This window comes from Protomyctophum bolini (assembly GCF_963924005.1).
Source record: "Protomyctophum bolini genome assembly, chromosome: 11".
In the NCBI taxonomy this organism is placed as follows: domain Eukaryota; kingdom Metazoa; phylum Chordata; class Actinopteri; order Myctophiformes; family Myctophidae; genus Protomyctophum; species Protomyctophum bolini.
The window spans coordinates 7,286,243-7,306,597 of NC_137872.1; the positions used below are offsets into that span (position 1 = coordinate 7,286,243).

Here is a 20,355-nt window from a genome sequence, read left to right on the forward strand (position 1 = left end):
GCGCACGCGGCTAGCGGCGTGTGTCCCCCCCCCCCCCCCCCCCCCCCGCCCCCTCCATCACATCTATTCAGCAAAGCACTGCATTAATTATTTAATGAGTCACGTGACGTGGTTGGGGGAGAGGGGGGGTCTTTCTCTTCCTCTCTCTATCTATCTTCCTCTTCCTCGTTTTCACGGTTGGACCCACACGTGTGTGCGCGCGTGCGTGCGTGATACCACGTTCAGTGAATCTGTAACAATATACGAAAATCCGTTTTTTTCGTTGAGTGAACATTCTACTATAAGTCTAACACACACACTGTCACTCACGCACGCACACAAGGTTTTTTCCCCCAATGCCTTCAGCCATGAAGTCTTTCCTTTCTTTGTTATTTTTCATAATTTTCACTGCATGTCAACCCAGAGAACATCCTCCACTTTTTTAGTTATATCTGGTGATATTATATATCTGACATGTCAGGTGTGTGTGTGTGTGTATATATATATATATATATATATATATATATATATATATATATATATATATATATATATATATATATGTGTGTGTGTATATATATATATAGTTATATCTGGTGCCTTTAATATTCGGTGACGAGATATGATGTAAATATGTATATTCACCATGTAGAGATGAGAGCAGATCCTGTAAAATGATATACAATAAGTCATGACAATTTAACAAACATTGAGATGTTAAAGGGAACTCCAGCATTATTATTATTATTATTATTATAAATAGTTCGGTTTGTCTCTTCGCGGGGGACTGTTCAATAGACTTCCCCTCATTACGCTATATTAACGCTTCCTGTGGCGCGAGCTGCGATTCATTTAGAGATCCTTTATTATTAATTTATTTTTTATTAACACAACAAAAAATATATACATAAAAAATACTCCTTCTCAAAGTGTGGTCCGGGGATCCCTATGTGGTCCTTGACGGCGTGCCAAGGGGGTCCCCATGAAGTAATGCGGAACAATCTATTGTACCCCATGTTTTCACTCGACGAGCCAATTAATGCTGCAAGATGTTGTACATCTGCTACTATTGAAGGACATTTTACAGTTGAATTGCGAGTGGCTATTTTAGAGAACATCTTTACATTGTGTAAAGATCTTCAGATGTTTTGACAACACAGATCTTTATAGTTGTGGCCCTGTGGGGGTCCTTGGCATGCGATTTGAGATGCGGCGGGGGGTCCGTGCACCGTGCACGGCCAAATACACATCCATGCAGCGGGGGTCCGTACTCACATCCATTTGATTTGGACTGCAGGAGTTTGGAGGCTTGAATATGGATGCGAAAATGTTGGAGGAATAAAGAAAGCGCAAAGATAAAAGACAGGTAGTCTATAACAGCATGCAGTGGAGAGAGGGAGAGGGGGGGAGAAATAAAGAAAGGAAAAAGACAGCAAGAAAGGAAGACAGGGATGGAGAGGAGAGGAGAGAAGGAGGTAGAATTAAGGAGGAGAGAAGGAGAGGAGAGAAGGAGAGGAGAGAAGGAGCTATATTAGGCCTCCCGCCGTGCAGGTTTCTCGCGGTAACAATGGAGTGTTTTTCCCGCGGCGGCGGCGTGGCGTGGCGCGCTCCACGCGCACACACAACAATGGATTGGAGGCCGCGTGCGCGGCGTTGCGCGTGGCGCGGATAGGAGAGCAGCAGCAGCAGCCTGCATGCGCGGAGCGTCCAAGGTCAAACAGGACACTCACTCATAGTGACAACAACATACTATATAGTTATATTTATTTACCGTTTATAAGGCTGTGTACAATACACTCAACACTCTGGCTGTTTGCTATTGATTCATGCAGTTAAATTATCACATTCTTTACATTTTTATAACCCCAGTTTATAGGTTACTCAATAGCAAATCCTGCACGCACGCAAGCTTGTATTTTTGGAAGAAATACCAGATCGAGAGTGGCTATATTTTCCACGGAAAATCTTTATAGATATTGTAAGAAAAGAATGTAAGGCATTGCATATTATAGTCTTCAAATGTTTTATCAACACGACGAGATCTTCTCCTGGTGTTGGTTTATCCAGAGGACATCTTAGTGGAGAAACTGCAGTGTTTTCTTCACGCAAACTTAAATATCTTTGGGGCATAAAAAACCAACATGGCGGGCGACATAAGAGTATGGAGGATGGGGGGTTAATATCTCATGTAATTACGTGGAACTGTCTCTGCTTCTGGCCACGAGAGCAGGCCCTGCATGCTTAAATATGATATAATGTACATTAATATTGTATCAAGACGGAACATAAAGCATAGATCCACACTAAACCATGCATAAAACATATATATGCATGCTTATGCATTTATATTTGCTATAACTATTCCTATAAAGTTTCATATAACGGAATATAAAGCATAGATTCACTCTAAACCATGCAGCACATATATATTTATTTGCTAATATAAGTATAGCTTCCTATAAAGTTGCATATAATATATGCAACTATTCAGCCTAAATATATAATGTATACTGAATGCTATACACATATGACGCACGCGCACGTGCATGGAAAGCCAGAGATTGGAATCAAAACATTCGTTGGTGATTTTCGTCTCTTAATGACGGCAATAAATTATAAACAGTCACGCGCACGCACACCAAAACATGCACCGCACGCACGCACGGCGCGGAGATAAGCAGCGTGCACGCGGAGAAGACTTCCTGACCACTGTGAGCACACAGAACAAATAGATAAAGTTTATTTTATAATTTATATAATCTACAAGCATTCATTATTAATGTTATCTATAGACTAGTTAAGAAATAAAGTCTCATTTGTGGCATAGAAACGGAAATTCCATGCACACAGACAGACGGAAAGACATGGCGTTCTGGTCTAATCCAGTTGGATAAAACACAAATGAAACAATTTGGATAAATATGATATTTGAGAGATAATTAGTGTGAATTATATTTGATACATTCACTGTCCGTTATATGCCGGATATACAAACCGGACTGGCCTGCTCCTAATTAGTTAATTAGAACACTTTTACACACCTGGAACTAACGAGAAGAAAAGGATGAATAAAAGTCACAATATAATAAAAACTAGAATAAATTAAAAGTTGTTTTTGATCTCTAGACTATATTCACCACAATTCTGAGGATTTTGTAAAGTCCTTAAATGTAACATTTCTATAGGTTTGGAGGTTTAGGTTTGGCTATAAATGTACAACGAATAGTCTGTTTTGTTTGTGTTTTATGCTCTTGTAATGTTTATTTATACAGGCCTGCATGCAGTTTTTAATACCTCAAGGAAACCGAATGCTATATATAACCGCAATATGTGTGTACTGTAAACTAAACCTGCACACAGTCGCGTTTAACCGCAATATGTGTGTACTGTAAACTAAACCTGCACACACAGTCGCGTTTATATTATTTCCAGGTGTGTTGTGTGTGTATAAATATATTATGTCTGTAAATTAATAATAAAGTATTGTTAATGTTAACTCAGGGAGAGGAGATGGAGAGTGATTGATGTTAATGTTTAATCATTAAAGTCAAACCGCGGCTTTTAAAAGCACAAAGTCTCAGTTTTCTTTTAAAGGAAAAAAAAACCCTAGATATTGAGTGAAAAGTCCAATTATCTGATGAGGTGATTAAACGGTAAAATATTAACTAGAATAGATAGAAATGTACGACCACGACGATAATTATTATTACTATATTACAGAGTGTAATTTAATATCGTTTAAAAAAACGTCACGCTGTCTGTTTGGGTCAAAGATTTTGGAAGGGAGTCTTAAACTGTATAAGGTTTGATCTGAGAGAGAGAGAGGTAGAGAGACATGGGGTTAGAACGGGAGAGAGAGCGGTACGGAGGTAGAGAGACATAAGCTTAGAATGGGAGAGAGAGAGGGTCAAAGATTGATTTACCAAACCCGGACGTCGCGCCTTTTACCGCAGCTCGTAAATCTGTCTCGAGACGACGGCGTGGCACGCGCACACACGCACTCATACACACGAACGGAGACATCCCCCGGTATACGGTGCGTGTGGCCTGCAGCCTGGCACCCCCCCCCCCCATAAAGCCCCAAATACCGAATTCTGTTCTTTAAAAACCAAAAAGCAATGAATTGTGATCAATTAAAAATGTCCAAATCGGATTATATTTAAATCGTAAACTATTTTAAAATGATATATCAGTCCCTGCAGTGCAATCGAAACTGTTCATAGTAATATGCGCGCGTTTGGTGATAACGTGATAAAATGAGTATGAGTAAAATGATAATGATAAGTCTGACAGACATGCAGTGGAGAAAAATATCAAGGATGCAATTCATGTCATATAGTGCATTATTATTATTTCTATCAGTTTTCATTGTAGCTTCATGCTAGAGAAATCCTCCTTCTTTTGTCTATTTTCTGACTCGGAGTGTACAAATGGAACCCAATAATAACTGAAATAAGGGTCCGCAGACTCCATTTGGTTCCATTTGTACACTCTCAGTTAACACACTGAGGATTTTACAAGATCAACAACATCTGTGTATATGGTTTGATTATATTAATATAAGCTTATATACTTTCTAGGTTGAATCACTATAGGCTGAAGGGCTCAGGGGGACATGAAGGGTCCATATTCTGGACATTCGTGTCGGATTTGGTGAAAATATCAGATTACAAGATTACTACTTCCATAAACTGTCGAGATTCTGTGTATAGCACTGGTTTTTCAACCCTTTTCCATTCATTTATTCTGCATTTGAGCCACGGACGTGACGGACCATGCATGCAACATTTGATGACATTTAGCCTCTCAGACCCATTTGAGCCACGGACCACCATTTGATGACATTTAGCCTCTCAGACCCATTTGAGCCACAGACCACCATTTGATGACATTTAGCCTCTCAGACCCATTTGAGCCACGGACCACCATTTGATGACATTTAGCCTCTCAGACCCATTTGAGCCACGGACCACCATTTGATGACATTTAGCCTCTCAGACCCATTTGAGCCACGGACCACCATTTGATGACATTTAGCCTCTCAGACCCAAGACTTATAATATGTTGTTGTCGTTGGATAAGATTTCGTCGACAATTCCATGCTGTGTTGATGTTGGTACCATTAGGAGAGACAACAGGCAAACGTTGATCACAATATAACATTTATTTTGTTTTCTATAATTATGTAGACTTCTGGTAAATTTATAATGCAGATGTTTAACAATAATTTAACTCATGGGAGCTTAAAATGAAACATCCATTTGGTTTCACTTTACACTCAAGAGTTAAATATCTCTAAGGGTCCATTTGGTTACCAACTCGCCATCATTTATAGCTGGGGACCACTTAGCACCCCCTCAAGGACCACTGGTGGTCCCCGGACCGCTGGTTGAGAACCACTGGTCTAGGGGGGGGAGGAAGGAAGGGGCCAATGTTTGACCCTTGGGTGACCCCGTGGTCAATGAAGAGTTGAAATGTATATTTTGTATTAATTTAATATTGTTGCTGTCCAACCTTTATACGACCAACATGTGCTTATATAAAACATCTGTCTGTGATATATAGTCCACAGTCATATATGACAGAATATAGCAGAAGAATATGATATATGACTCATATATCATAATGTCTTCTGCTCTACTCTTCTATAATTAGCATAATATAACTATAATCTATAGTAATCCTGTACATGCTTTAGCCACCATGCTAATGTTGATATAATTGATGTTGATTCTTTATTCAGCATTTGATCCACAGAACCACCATTTAGCCTCTCAGACACACAACGTGAATATTTTGTCGTCGTTGGATAAGATTTTGTGGTGGAGAGTGGAGACTTCTTGTATAATGCATGATGTTTAAGAATACTGTAACTCTTTGAGAGGTCCATTTGGTTTCATGTTATGCTGTCTCAATAGTTAAAGATCTATAAAGGGTCCATTTGATTAATACCAACTCCCCATCATTTAGCTGCATGGGGACCAACCTGGCTGGAACCCCCTCAAGGACCACCGGTGGTCCCCGGGCCGCCGGTGGTCCCTGGGCCGCTGGCGGCCACTGGTATAGTCCCCGGGCCACCCGGACCACTGGTTGAGAACCACTACTTTAAACAATCAACTGTTATTCAGCATTAAGGTAATGCAACCTTGAGTTTGTCATTGGAAATTATTGTATATATGTATACCTTTAGAGAGACTGTGTGTGTGTGTGTGTGTGTGTGTGTGTGTGTGTGTGTGTGTGTGTGTGTGTGTGCGTGCGTGCACCTGTGCCCGCATGTCACTGGAAATGAAAGCACGTCATCTATCAAAGATAAGAAAATTCCACCTCCCAAACGATAGTTATTTTATTGATTGCTGTGTTCACTTTTGATCAATATGGGTTGAAATTGGTTCGTTGTATTGATTAATTGGTTGATTGGTTGTTCCAGTATTCTTTTATCAATCAATAGTTGTTTTGTTACTGTTTGAAGAGGCTCACGTTTCCACATCTGTCCATTGTTTGTTAGTTTTTATTTTTATGTTGACTTGATGTTATGTCTCATATATGTTAATTTGATAACGTTTAAACTTAAAATAAATAATTAGGAATAAAGAGAATAAAAAAGGCCTCATTATGAATTATAGCATGAGCCTTAAAGGCAATCTGCAGGATTCACATGATTTTAAATGTCATGCTTTACATCAACAAACCTAATGCCAACAATGAATGATAAATAACCAATACATCTTAATATGATTTTAATTTATATATATCGGGTGGATTAACGGGAGATAAACTTCACTCATTTAGTCCAATGAGGTTTTTGCTTCTATTCTGCTTCAGTGGGTTTCAACCTTTTTCATATCAAGGTTCATTATTTATTCGGCATCTGAGCCACGGACGGACCACCATTTGACGACATTTAGCCTCATTTAGACCCAAAACTAAAGAATATTTTGTTGTCGTTGGGATTAGATTGTGTCCACAGTTCCATGCTGTATTGATGTTGGTACCATTAGGAGAGACAACAGGCAAACGTTGATCAACATTTTTATTTTGATCAACGTTTGATCAACGATATTCTTTAGTTTTATCCCAACGACAACACAATATTCTTTAGTTTTGGGTCTGAGAGGCTAAACGTCATCAGATGGAGGTCCGTGGCTCAAATGCTGAATACATATTGGGCTTTGATACAAAAGGTGTTGAAAAGCACTGTTCTATATATGATCAATATGTTTTGTGTAGTTATAATACAGTATATCGTACAGTATACAGCAGCATCCCTGCTGTCAGTGAGTCCAGCGTTCTAGTAATATTGATGAGTAATAAGCAGGCATGGCAGCGGGTCGGTATCAATAAGCTGTATTAATATGGAGTCATTATTCATGTCCCTAAAGCTCCTTCCTCCATTTATCACTACGGTCTACCTAAGTGATATGAGCAGCTGTTAACGACACTGACACCTCTAAATACACCCCCGTACCTAACTACAACCACCTCCTAAATACACCCCTGTATCTAACTACAACCACCTCCTAAATACACCCCTGTATCTATACAACCACCTCCTAAATACACCCCTGTATCTAACTACAACCACCTCCTAAATACACCCCTGTATCTAACTACAACCACCTCCTAAATACACCCCTGTATCTAACTACAACCACCTCCTAAATACACCCCTGTATCTAACTACAACCACCTCCTAAATACACCCCTGTATCTAACTACAACCACCTCCTAAATACACCCCTGTATCTAACTACAACCACCTCCTAAATACACCCCTGTATCTAACTACAACCACCTCCTAAATACACCCCCTGTATCTAACTACAACCACCTCCTAAATACACCCCTGTATCTAACTACAACTACCTCCTAAATACACCCCCGTATCTATACAACCACCTCCTAAATACACCCCTGTATCTAACTACAACCACCTCCTAAATACACCCCTGTATCTAACCACAACCACCTCCTAAATACACCCCTGTATCTAAATACAACCACCTCCTAAATACACCCCTGTATCTAACCACAACCACCTCCTAAATACACCCCTGTATCTAACTACAACCACCTCCTAAATACACCCCTGTATCTAACTACAACCACCTCCTAAATACACCCCTGTATCTAACTACAACCACCTCCTAAATACACCCCTGTATCTAACTACAACCACCTCCTAAATACACCCCTGTATCTATACAACCACCTCCTAAATACACCCCTGTATCTAACCACAACCACCTCCTAAATACACCCCTGTATCTAACTACAACACCTCCTAAATACACCCCTGTATCTAACTACAACCACCTCCTAAATACACCCCTGTATCTAACTACAACCACCTCCTAAATACACCCCTGTATCTAACTACAACCACCTCCTAAATACACCCCTGTATCTATACAACCACCTCCTAAATACACCCCTGTATCTAACTACAACCACCTCCTAAATACACCCCTGTATCTAACTACAACTACCTCCTAAATACACCCCTGTATCTAACTACAACCACCTCCTAAATACACCCCTGTATCTTTACAACCACCTCCTAAATACACCCCCGTATCTAACTACAACCACCTCCTAAATACACCCCTGTATCTAACTACAACCACCTCCTAAATACACCCCTGTATCTAACTACAACTACCTCCTAAATACACCCCTGTATCTAACTACAACTACCTCCTAAATACACCCCTGTATCTAACTACAACCACCTCCTAAATACACCCCTGTATCTATACAACCACCTCCTAAATACACCCCTGTATCTAACTACAACCACCTCCTAAATACACCCCTGTATCTAACTACAACCACCTCCTAAATACACCCCTGTATCTAACTACAACCACCTCCTAAATACACCCCTGTATCTAACTACAACCACCTCCTAAATACACCCCTGTATCTAACTACAACCACCTCCTAAATACACCCCTGTATCTATACAACCACCTCCTAAATACACCCCTGTATCTATACAACCACCTCCTAAATACACCCCTGTATCTAACTACAACGACCTCCTAAATACACCCCCGTATCTAACTACAACCACCTCCTAAATACACCCCTGTATCTAACTACAACCACCTCCTAAATACACCCCTGTATCTAACTACAACCACCTCCTAAATACACCCCTGTATCTAACTACAACCACCTCCTAAATACACCCCCGTATCTAACTACAACCACCTCCTAAATACACCCCTGTATCTAACTACAACCACCTCCTAAATACACCCCCGTATCTAACTACAACCACCTCCTAAATACACCCCTGTATCTATACAACTACCTCCTAAATACACCCCCGTATCACCACTACAACCACCTCACCCTAAATACACTCACCGTATCACCCTGAGGGCGAGAAGCGACCTCGACATAAAGGGCGAGGTCGCGTGCACGCATCAGCCTGGGTGACGGCATGACTGCTGGGCGAGCGCTGACGCTTTGGTGTATAGGGGGTCAGATCAACATATGGAATGAATTCTGTACTGGCCATATATGGAGCGTGTCTTGAGTGTATACTTAAAACTAGAGTATGAATAAGCGTTTATTCCTCAACATGGTGCACAATGGGACTGGAATTAATTAATAAATGACCCAATTTATAGTGCAGATACCAAATAAACGTAATTATTTAATTTATCTCTCCGTGTGAGAATCTGTAAAACTATACCAGAGACCACGTGAACAAACAGTCCCTGTGTGTGTGTGTGTGTGTGTGTGTGTGTGTGTGGGTGTGTTTACGTGCATGTGAATGTTGGCAAGCACTATACTTGGCTCTCGCTCCTTAATACTTAATATATGTCTCTTTTAAATGGCTCCCAGAGCGCCACACACACACACACACACACACACACACACATACACACACACACACACACTGACACACACACACACACACACACACACACACACACACACACACACATACACACACACACACACACACACACACACACACACACACACACACCACCTCCTGGTTCTCTGGGGCAGCGCGCTGACCTCTGTGACCTCTGTGCTCCTCGTCATAACTCTTTTTTCGTTCACACATTTTGGAACCCATTTTGTTTCCACCCAGTGTCAATTATCTACTGTAATCATGGGCTCTATACACTCCCTCTGCCAACTTGGGGAGAGCAACGTACTGACCTCATGCTTCCTTCAATGCATTAGGAGTCCAAGCTGCTTCTTTACAGCTGACAGGGGGGAGTAGTTTCCCCGGTTGGACGTAGCATGTGGACGGAACACGTTATTCCAACCAGTTCCTTTCCCCTCCATCAGGCACCCCGGCTGGGCAGGGGGAGGCGGTTTAGAGACCATGGGATTACAACATGTTTTTTGTGAGGGTACCTACCCTAGAGGTGAAATATTTTCTTTTCTGAAGTGTATTTTGGACGTGAGGTGGGGGGCTCTGACTGTTCCCACTGAGGGGAGTAGGCTTTCAACTCCATAAAACTGTCGTTAATGTTGTGGTCCGCAGTGAAAGCTTATTCTTTATTTTTTCTAAAGACGAGAGGCTGCCGCCGATGCACTAGCATGGGTGTGAAGGGAAAGGATGGAAAGTAGAATTAAGGAGAAGTCCTTCTAACGCTATATGGACCAGAGCTATAGCAACATAGTGTTATGGTCTGCTTTCATACGAGCGGCGGAAGTCGAGAGTACCCTGCAGAGCATTAGAGCTATGTGGACCAGAGCATTAGAGCTATGGAGCAGAGCTACAAGTCCCATAGTGTTAAGGAGAGCTGCTAACAGCATGGACCAGAGCTCCGGCCAGCAGTGATCTGGGATCATGGCCCACAGCGCAGCGCTCTGCAGCCCAAAGCCAGCTCAACGCCAGAGCTATTTGTCTGGCAATTAGCAGCCTTGGTCCGAGAGCAGGAAACCACAGTGATTCTCACCACGCCCGCAGGGTCGCATGTACACACACACACACACACACACACACACACACACACACACACACACACACACACACACACACACACACACACAGTCACACACACACACACACACACACACACAGACACACACTCACTCACTCACTGTGCCTGCAGGGCCCGGGAGGAGACAAATGTTGGAACGGTTCTGGAGGCCGGGGGGAGGGGGGTTGTTTCATAGGGGGTTTGGCCAGTACCGTGTGACACACACACACACACACACACACACACACACACACACACACACACACACACATACACACACCTTCCCTCCGCTCTTTCTATTCCAAATTGCTATTCGGACATGGTTTCCAAATGCCGTGTGCGTGCGTGCGTGCGTGCGTGTGTGCGTGCATGCGTGCGTTTATGCCTGCATAATGTATGCACATGTTTGCGTACACTCTCTTGGCAGAGGGAGTGTATAGAGTCCAGGATTACAGTGGATAATTGACTGACACTGGGTGAAAACAAAATGGGTTGCAAAATGTGCGGGATAAAAAAACGATCCAAAAAAAGAGTTATGACAAAGACCACCCATTGCCGTGACCTTGTAATGACATCACCGTTACAACCTCTGACATCATTGTTATAGTAGCCTATATATGACATCAGCGAAGAGTGAAGCACTATGAGTTCATTCATGAAAATACACAAACGTCGTAGCCCGCTGTATAGTTCTACATAGAGCATGAAACCACACTTATAGTAGCGTACAGTATACCAGCAGAACGATAACCGCGGCTACAACAACCGCATATGAAATCAGTTCATTCATAACTGGAACCATGTGACCCGTATTGTAGTTCAATAGCCTGGAACCATGTGACCCGTACTGTAGTTCCATAGCCTGCTGAAGTGTGTTAGTTCACGCTCTGATGAACAATAGACCAGGAACCATCCAGCAGAAAGAACACCAACACGCCATGACCACTACGATAAAACCACTACTAAATATAGTAAAATAGTGCTACACAATTAATAGAAAAACTATTGAGATCTAGAAACAGCAGCACTAGTCGTCTGTCCAGTTCATTTTAGTTACTCTTGTGTGTTTTGCTACACTATAGACTCTATAGTGTAGAGAGTCTTTAAGTCTTTAGGCACTTTGATGTTGTCTGTTTAAAGACACAGTAGTTATGGCTCCAGGTGACACATTTTGAACGTAGTTAATGTTCAGCAACTATACAGACTAAAGACAATTCCTATTTATGTATAATTAATGTAGTAATGTTCAGCAATATACAGACTAAAGACAATTCATATCTTCTTGGCATAGATGAGAATGAGTTCCACATGTACACTCTCAGAGTTGCAGACCTGTTTCATTCAGGGCTATCTCTTTATTTATGTTTCTGGTAATACTATTGTCCAATCTATCTAAGACTAAACCATTTCAAATCACTAAAATAGGTTAATTAATTACTCAAAATATTGTCCAAATGGAATTCTGACAAACATGTCCATAAACCATGAGCCCTGCTATAAAACCACTAGCCTACTGCATCGATACAAGACCGGTTGGCACTAAAGGAAGAGTGGGCACCTTGATGTAAAATATGCTATATAGAATACTAATAATTGAAAACAGTCTTAAGTAATGTAAAGTGCACGATTTGAACATGCACCGTACATCATCATCAGACCTATACATTCATCCTACAAATTATTATTTTTTCGAGAAGGAAAGAAATTCTGTTGGCAATTAATTACAAATCAGACTCTGTTTGGCCAGAATGGAGCTTCATTAGTATCATTGGTAACACCTGTGCTATGAAGAGGCCCAGTGTCTTTACAACATGCTGCTGTGATAGAGCAGATTCTTCCACTAACATGAATGATGGCCCAAACCTCCTCCACATCTTCTACTGAAAGACCAACATGTATTATGAAATGTCTTTCTAAGACACATTATTCTTATATTTCTGTCATATACATTTCGTTTGGGAGATTTGAAAAGGCCTTCTTTTAGGATTTATTCCCCCCTCCTATAGTACATTATATATTCATTGAATAATAAATAATTTAACTTTAAACTGCTAAGCGCTATAAAGCGCTTATAGTTAAAGTTAAAGTTAAAAAAAGATGGGAAAAATTCACAAAGAAGCCAAATCAATTGATTGAAGGAGACTATGGTTTACATCAGTCTGGACTGTAGATGGAGCCGTGTGTCCCTTAGGACAGGAGACTATGTTTACATCAGTCTGGACTGTAGATGGAGCCGTGTGTCCCTTATAGGACAGGAGACTATGTTTACATCAGTCTGGACTGTAGATGGAGCTGTGTGGCCCTTAGGACAGGAGATTATGTTTACATCAGTCTGGACTGTAGATGGAGCCGTGTGGCCCTTAGGACAGGAGACTATGTTTACATCAGTCTGGACTGTATAGCCGTGTGGCCCTTAGGACAGGAGACTATGTTTACATCAGTCTGGGAGCCGTGTGGCCCTTAGAACAGGAGACTATGTTTACATCAGTCTGGACTGTAGATGGAGCCGTGTGGCCCTTAGAACAGGAGACTATGTTTACATCAGTCTGGACTGTAGATGGAGTTGTGTGCCCCTTATAGGACAGGAGACTATGTTTACATCAGTCTGGACTGTAGATGGAGTTGTGTGGCCCTTATAGAACAGGAGACTGTTTACATCAGTCTGGACTGTAGATGGAGCCCCGTGGCCCTTAGAACAGGAGACTATGTTTAACTCAGTCTGGACTGTAGATAGAGCCGTGTGGCCCTTATAGGACAGGAGACTATGTTTACATCAGTCTGCACTGTAGATGGAGCCGTGTGGCCCTTAGAACAGGAGACTATGTTTAACTCAGTCTGGACTGTAGATAGAGCCGTGTGGCCCTTATAGGACAGGAGACTATGTTTACATCAGTCTGGACTGTAGATGGAGCCGTGTGGCCCTTAGAACAGGAGACTATGTTTACATCAGTCTGGACTGTAGATGGAGCCGTGTGGCCCTTAGAACAGGAGACTATGTTTACATCAGTCTGGACTGTAGATGGAGCCGTGTGGCCCTTAGGACAGGAGACTATGTTTACATCAGTCTGGACTGTAGATGGAGCCGTGTGGCCCTTAGAACAGGAGACTATGTTTACATCAGTCTGGACTGTAGATGGAGCCGTGTGGCCCTTAGAACAGGAGACTATGTTTAACTCAGTCTGGACTAGATTAATAGCTAGCTTAATGTAGGCCTACAAGTATAAGTAGCAACACCCCCTGGCCTCTAGACGCAAGGACTTAACACCTAATCCAACTCTTGATGCTGAGTTCAAACAAGCCAAGCCAAGGTATTATTGAGTACCACATCTGTATGTGGCTTATAGGGGTGGCTATGGCTCAGGGGTAGAGTGGCGGGATGAATCCGGCCTACCCCAGAGTTAGTGTCGAAGTGTCCTTGAGCAAGACACTGAACCCCTAATTACTCCTGATGTGCAGGTTGGTGCCTTACACATGGTTTCTGCCGCCATCGGTGTGTGAATGGGTGAATGTAATGCACAAATATGTATAGCGCCTTAAGTAAAGGCGTTATATAAAATGCACCATTTACCATTTATTTTGGTATGACATGCCCGGAGAATTGAACCTGTGCCATCTGCACTACTTAATTTACAACAAGTCTACACAATTAAGAGAATGTAAAATAATTGTTATTATGACCAACGTTTGCCGGTTATCTCTCCTAATGGTGCCAACATCAATACAGCATGGAACTGTGGACAAAAGTCTCATCCAACGGCAACAACATATTCTAGATTGTGGGTCTGAGAGGCTAAATGTCATCAAATGGTGGTCCGTGGCTGCAGATGCTGAATAAATAATGGTGGATATGATCAGCCTATGGTTTTTAACTGCAGACAGACTCTAGTCTCCTCTACGGCCCTGTCAGCGGCCCCAAGATGGTGTTTACATGATCTGTACTCTATCTAAACATTGGAGAAGCCAGCCTTCCTCACAGACACACAGCTGGAACCATGAAACATAATGCCTTTCATATTCATTTGATACACATGTGAGAACTTTAAACGTTGGTGTGTATTTTTTATTTAACTCATTATCATCATTATTCTGGTCTCTGTAAATAACATTTTAACATCTTTGTCTCTGGTCTCTGGCCTATGGGTGCTACGGACAGCACCCATGTCGTAGCACCCTAATAGGGTGCTGTCGTAGCACCCTAATAGGGTGCTGTCGTAGCACCCTAATAGGGTGCTGTACGTAGCACCGTACGTGCTACGTACAGCACCCACTTTGAGAAACCTCGATGCAGAGACGGTGAGGAATGAGCAGCATTTAAAGAATGTAACATCATGGTCACAAAAATATATATCCTACTGTAAAAATATATATCCTATATTGCAAAGCCAAGAGTTTCACCACATTGTTTATATTTACGTTCACATTCATGACGTTTAGAAGATAATTATGCTCTTTGTTGTCTAGTTTTTATCATCATCGTCATGAGGTTTCTTTAGTCTAAAATATGCCTCTGAAGAGCCGCAGTAGACATGAAGACAAATATACCACTCTACTGGCCTGTAGATGACCCTGTCTGTCTGACCATCTGTCTAGCTACCTGTCTGTCTGCGTGCGTGGTGCCCTGAGGTTACACTATAGTGCCCTGCATGGCGTCTGTCTGTCTCTGTCTGTCTGTGTCTGTGTCTGTGTCTGTGTCTGTGTCTGTGTCTGTGTCTGTGTCTGTGTCTGTGTCTGTGTCCGTGCCTGTGTCTGCCTGTCTGTGTATCTGCCTGTCTGTCTCCCTGCATGGCCTGTTATGTGTAGCAGACCCAGGGGTGATGTGGGGGTCTCCGGTGACTGACAGCTCAGTTATGGATGGTTTTTGGTGTGGGGGGGGGGGACAGGACAGGACAGGACAGTAATCTATCACATATTAGCCCATGTAGAATCTCTAACAGACCGGCCTGTAGTACACAGGGAGTTGTTTTTTAGTATAGGACGGTAAACGTGAGATGATGATTATTGTGAATGAAGTGTTTGTTGTGTTGTTGACGTGCATGCGGAACGGTACGATGCGGGGTCTCGGGGCTGTGTGTGTGTGTGTGTGTGTGTGTGTGTGTTGGGGGGGGGGGGGGGGGGGGGTGTCCTCTTGGTGAACTGTGAGCGGCTGCAGCCTGTCCATTCCTGCTGATTCCTGCTGCCCTCTGGATGACCATTGATTCTCTCTCTCTCTCTCTCTCTCTCTCTCTCTCTCTCTCTCTCTCTCTCTCTCTCTCTCTCTCTCTCTCTCTCTCTCTCTCTCTCTGTTTCTCTGTCTCTCTCTCTCTCTCTCTCTGTTTCTCTGTCTCCCCCTCTCTTCAATCTGTCTCTCCCCTTTCTCTTCTCATCCTCCCTTGCTTCCCCTCCCCTCTCTCTCTCTCTCTCCCCCCCCTCCCTCCTCCATTAGTTATTTCTGTGGTCCACGCCTGGCATCTCTCCACGTACCGTGCCCCCCCCCTCTGCCCACAGAGCAGAACCGCTGTCCTCTGTTTCATCCCGAGCGGACATTGATTTCCGTCATTCTGCTGCGCGAGACGCACGGGGAGGTCAGGAGGAGTGTGCACGTCAACGAGACCTCCTCCTCAGCAAATACTATAGTGTAGAGGCGTGTGTGTGTGTGTGTGTGTGTGCACAACCGCGTGCGTGCATTGGGATCGTTAGCTCATCCATTGGTTGAACAGCTCCCATGGCCTCGTGTGTGTGTGTGTGTGTGTGTGCACGTGTGTGCGCACGTGTGTGTGTGTGTGTGTGTGTGTGTGTGTGTGCGGTGCTCATTTGTTTTCGAAGGTAAATTGTTTCGCGGCAGCGACACAAGATTCATTAACACTCCCCTAATTCTATCTGCTTCATTCATCCTCTCTCTCTCTCTCTCTCTCTCTCTCTCTCTCTCCCCCCCTCTCTCTCTCTCTCTCTCTCTCTCTCTCTCTCCCTCTCTCCCTCCAACATGGTAGAACCTCAGAAAGCAGCATTAATATTAATAACTTAGCCAACACAACAGGACGGTTCAGTGTTCTCATCATATTTTGTGTGTGGAAATGTGTGCCACGCACACTCTTTGTTCCATAATGCCAATCACCAAAAAAAGGCACTTTTTGTTCAGAGTATAGTTTAGTTTAGTGGGCCACGGACCACCATTTGATGACATTTAGCCACTCAGACCCAAAACTAAGAGAATAGGTTGTGCTGTATATAGGCCTGTTGATGTTGGTCCATTTGGTTTCATTTTTATCAATCTCAATACTTCCAGGATTCACTTACATTTTGAAGGACATTTTCAAGTAAGACATAACTGTTGCAAGGGTCTTATAAGGCTGTAATCTCCAGAGAAAGAGATCTTCTATTTCAATTAAAAAGCCTACATTACTCATCTCCATGCTGGCTTGCATGGTGGACATTTTTGCCAAAATTATTTTTTTTCCACAGACATACAAAATGAGTGGACAATAATATTACCGAAACACATACAGTCATATCCTGAATGACCATAACTGGTCTGTAACTCTGAGAGTGTTCACATGGAACCAAATGGACCCTTACAGGTCTGTGACAGAGTGTTCAAATGGAACCAAATGGACCCTTACAGGTCTGTAACTCTGAGAGTGTACAAATGGAACCAAATGGACCCTTACAGGTCTGTAACTCTGAGAGTGTACAAATGGAACCAAATGGACCCTTACAGGTCTGCATGTAACTCTGAGAGTGTACAAATGGAACCAAATGGACCCTTACAGGTCTGTGACTCTGAGAGTGTACAAATGGAAGCAACCATTTTGGTTCCATTTTGGTTCCAAATGGACCCTTACGGGTACATTTGGAACCAACCATGTGTACACTCTCAGAGTTATGGGGGTCCTAATACTCCATACATAGTGTGGTAGTAAATCAGTACTAGTTGGACTCCTAATACTCCATACATAGTGTGGTAGTAAATCAGTACTAGTTGGACTCCTAATATTCCATACATAGTGTGGTAGTAAATCAGTACTAGTTGGACTCCTAATATTCCATACATAGTGTGGTAGTAAGTCAGTACTATAGAGTCTATAGTACTGACTTACTACCACAGTAGTAAGTAGTCTATAGTATAGACTCTAGTGCAGAGAGAGGCAGGGGCTGAAATCCCGTAAGAGGGCGCACTTTTGGACAAAAATAGCTAAAACAGCAGATCTACAAGCTCACAACGCGTCGCGCTGCGACACGTTGTGAGCTTGTAGATCTGCTGTTTTCGGGGCGCAACCCCCAGCACTCTTTAGCTAGTGGAGATGCAGGTGTAACGACATGGATTTATAAACAAATTTGTTCAACGCAAAAAATACTGTTGAGGAGACTTCGGGAAAAAAAGGAATTCTCCTGAATGCTGCTCTCCAGCGTGGCATGGAAAAGAGAGGAGGGCATTTGCATTTCTTTCACCATGTAGTAAACGCTGCATTTGTGGTCTGGAAAGGGCAGTTGTTTTACAGACGGGTAAAAGGGCAGGGGCTGAAGCACCCTTTGATGTGTATATGTGTGCATGTCCCTGTTCACAATAATAACTTAAACCAAGGATATATTTATATATATATATAGAGGCTGCACATGAAAGCATATATGTGTAAAAACACTAGTTTCCGTGATGTGGTCCTGCATTAGGAACACATTATCTAACGGGTCACATTCACACGTGTATACAAAACAAGATAGAACATGTATTAAAACACAACACGCAGTTTTGGACATTTAGTATTGTCGTCGTGGTGCATGAAAACAAACACTCCTTTATTGGAAGCTTGTACACACACATGTATACGAGCTTCCAGCTAATGTGTGTTTGTTTGCATGCACCTTCTGAGGGTCGCTGTACCTGATATATAGCCTCTTCCAATGCACACTTGGCTTTTAAAATGACGTCGTATGTCTTTCTCCTGTGCTGTCATGTCTCGTGTAACGGAAAATATTGGAAGTGCCAATATATGTGTATATATATGTTCATACAATATGTGCTTCTAAATGTCCAAATCTCTTCACACGCACAAGTGTGATGTTTTTTTTTTATAGAAAGGTATGTAGGTGGGTAGGTGGGTATAGGTAGGTAGGTAGGTAGGTATAGGTAGGTGCACGTAGGTGGGTGGGTAGGTCACCGTAGGTGGGTAGGTGCATGGGTAGGTGCAGGGTAGGTGGTAGGCTGGATGGATGGATGGATGTAACATGTGACATGGTTTCAGAGGTAACATATTATGCATCCGGAAGGCCTCACGAGAAACAGCACACACACGCGCACACACACACACACACACACACACACACACACACACACTTACAAACACACACTTACAAACACTCACTCACTCTGCAGACACTCTTACAGCACTTACACTGCTCCGACAGGAACACCTTTAAAGTGAATCAAAGCCCCAGCTGGTCATAAATAGCTCCTTCTCTCCTCTCTTGACCCTCGCCAAATGCTAGGGGGGGCAATAAAACCACCACACACCCCCCCTCTACCACCACGACCCACCCCTCAGAGACACAGACAGACAGACAGACAGACAGACAGGCTGCTACAGGGACAGAAGGAGAAATGAAGAATAGTTTCTCTATAGTTTAATAATAATCTTCTTACCTTGCCCATGCAGCGCGGTGGCCTCATCATCTCCATCTTTCTCCTCCTCCTCCTCCTCCTCCTCCTCGGTGTGTCTCTGCTTCCTCCTTCGGTTCTTCTGAGGAGGAACCAGGAATTCTCCTCTTTTTCTTACAAGGAACGAAGTTTTCTTCTTTCTTCTTGTTGGTGGACAGTTTCTTGTCTTTCTTCGGGTGTTCAGAGGGAGGTGGTTGGATGGCATGGAGGGGGGAGGTGGGGGATGGGGGGTAGAGGGGGGGGGTCTTCAAATGTCTTCAAGACGTCGTCGTCCCCCGTCCCCCTCTCCCCCCTCTCTTTCAGGGGTCTCGTCCCCCCTCGCCTGGCCGTGGCAGAAGGCTGCAGGATGACAATAGAAGCAGAGAAGAGTTTAAAAACCGGTTGTTGATTAATGATTATTTCTCGTATAATTCGTGCATTTCTCAACCTCGCCTGTCTATCTGCCTCCTGTGTGTGTGTGTGTGTGTGTGTGTGTGTGTGTGTGTGTGTGTGTGTGTGTGTGCTTGCGCTCGCGGGGGGCCCGATAATTAACGAAGGCGAACTCTTATTAAGAGTTGTGGGGGCCACGCCGCATGCACGCACATACATACACACACACACACACACATAAGCACGCATGCACACACACAAACGCACGCACGTGGCAGCTCATTCAGAAACAGAAGGCCCATCGGGGATGAAAGGAGAAGCTAAGGAAGCAAACCTTCCATTGTCTGAGGTTCTAAATTCATTTATTTCAACTATGATGGCCTCGACGGCTCGATGTGGCCGGAGGGCTTATGTGGTTATTGT

General features: G+C 43.1%; 1 protein-coding gene across 1 annotated transcript in view; it reads right to left on the minus strand.

The window, feature by feature from the left end:
* Nucleotides 1-19,689, minus strand: part of hoxb2a (homeobox B2a) — a 68,015-nt gene extending 48,326 nt beyond the window's left edge. Inside the window, exon 1 of the mRNA XM_080776091.1 lies at nt 19,549-19,689. The gene's annotated coding sequence lies outside the window, so the exon portion shown is untranslated. The remainder of the gene's footprint in view (nt 1-19,548) is intronic.
* Between the last annotated feature and the right edge of the window lie 666 nt (nt 19,690-20,355).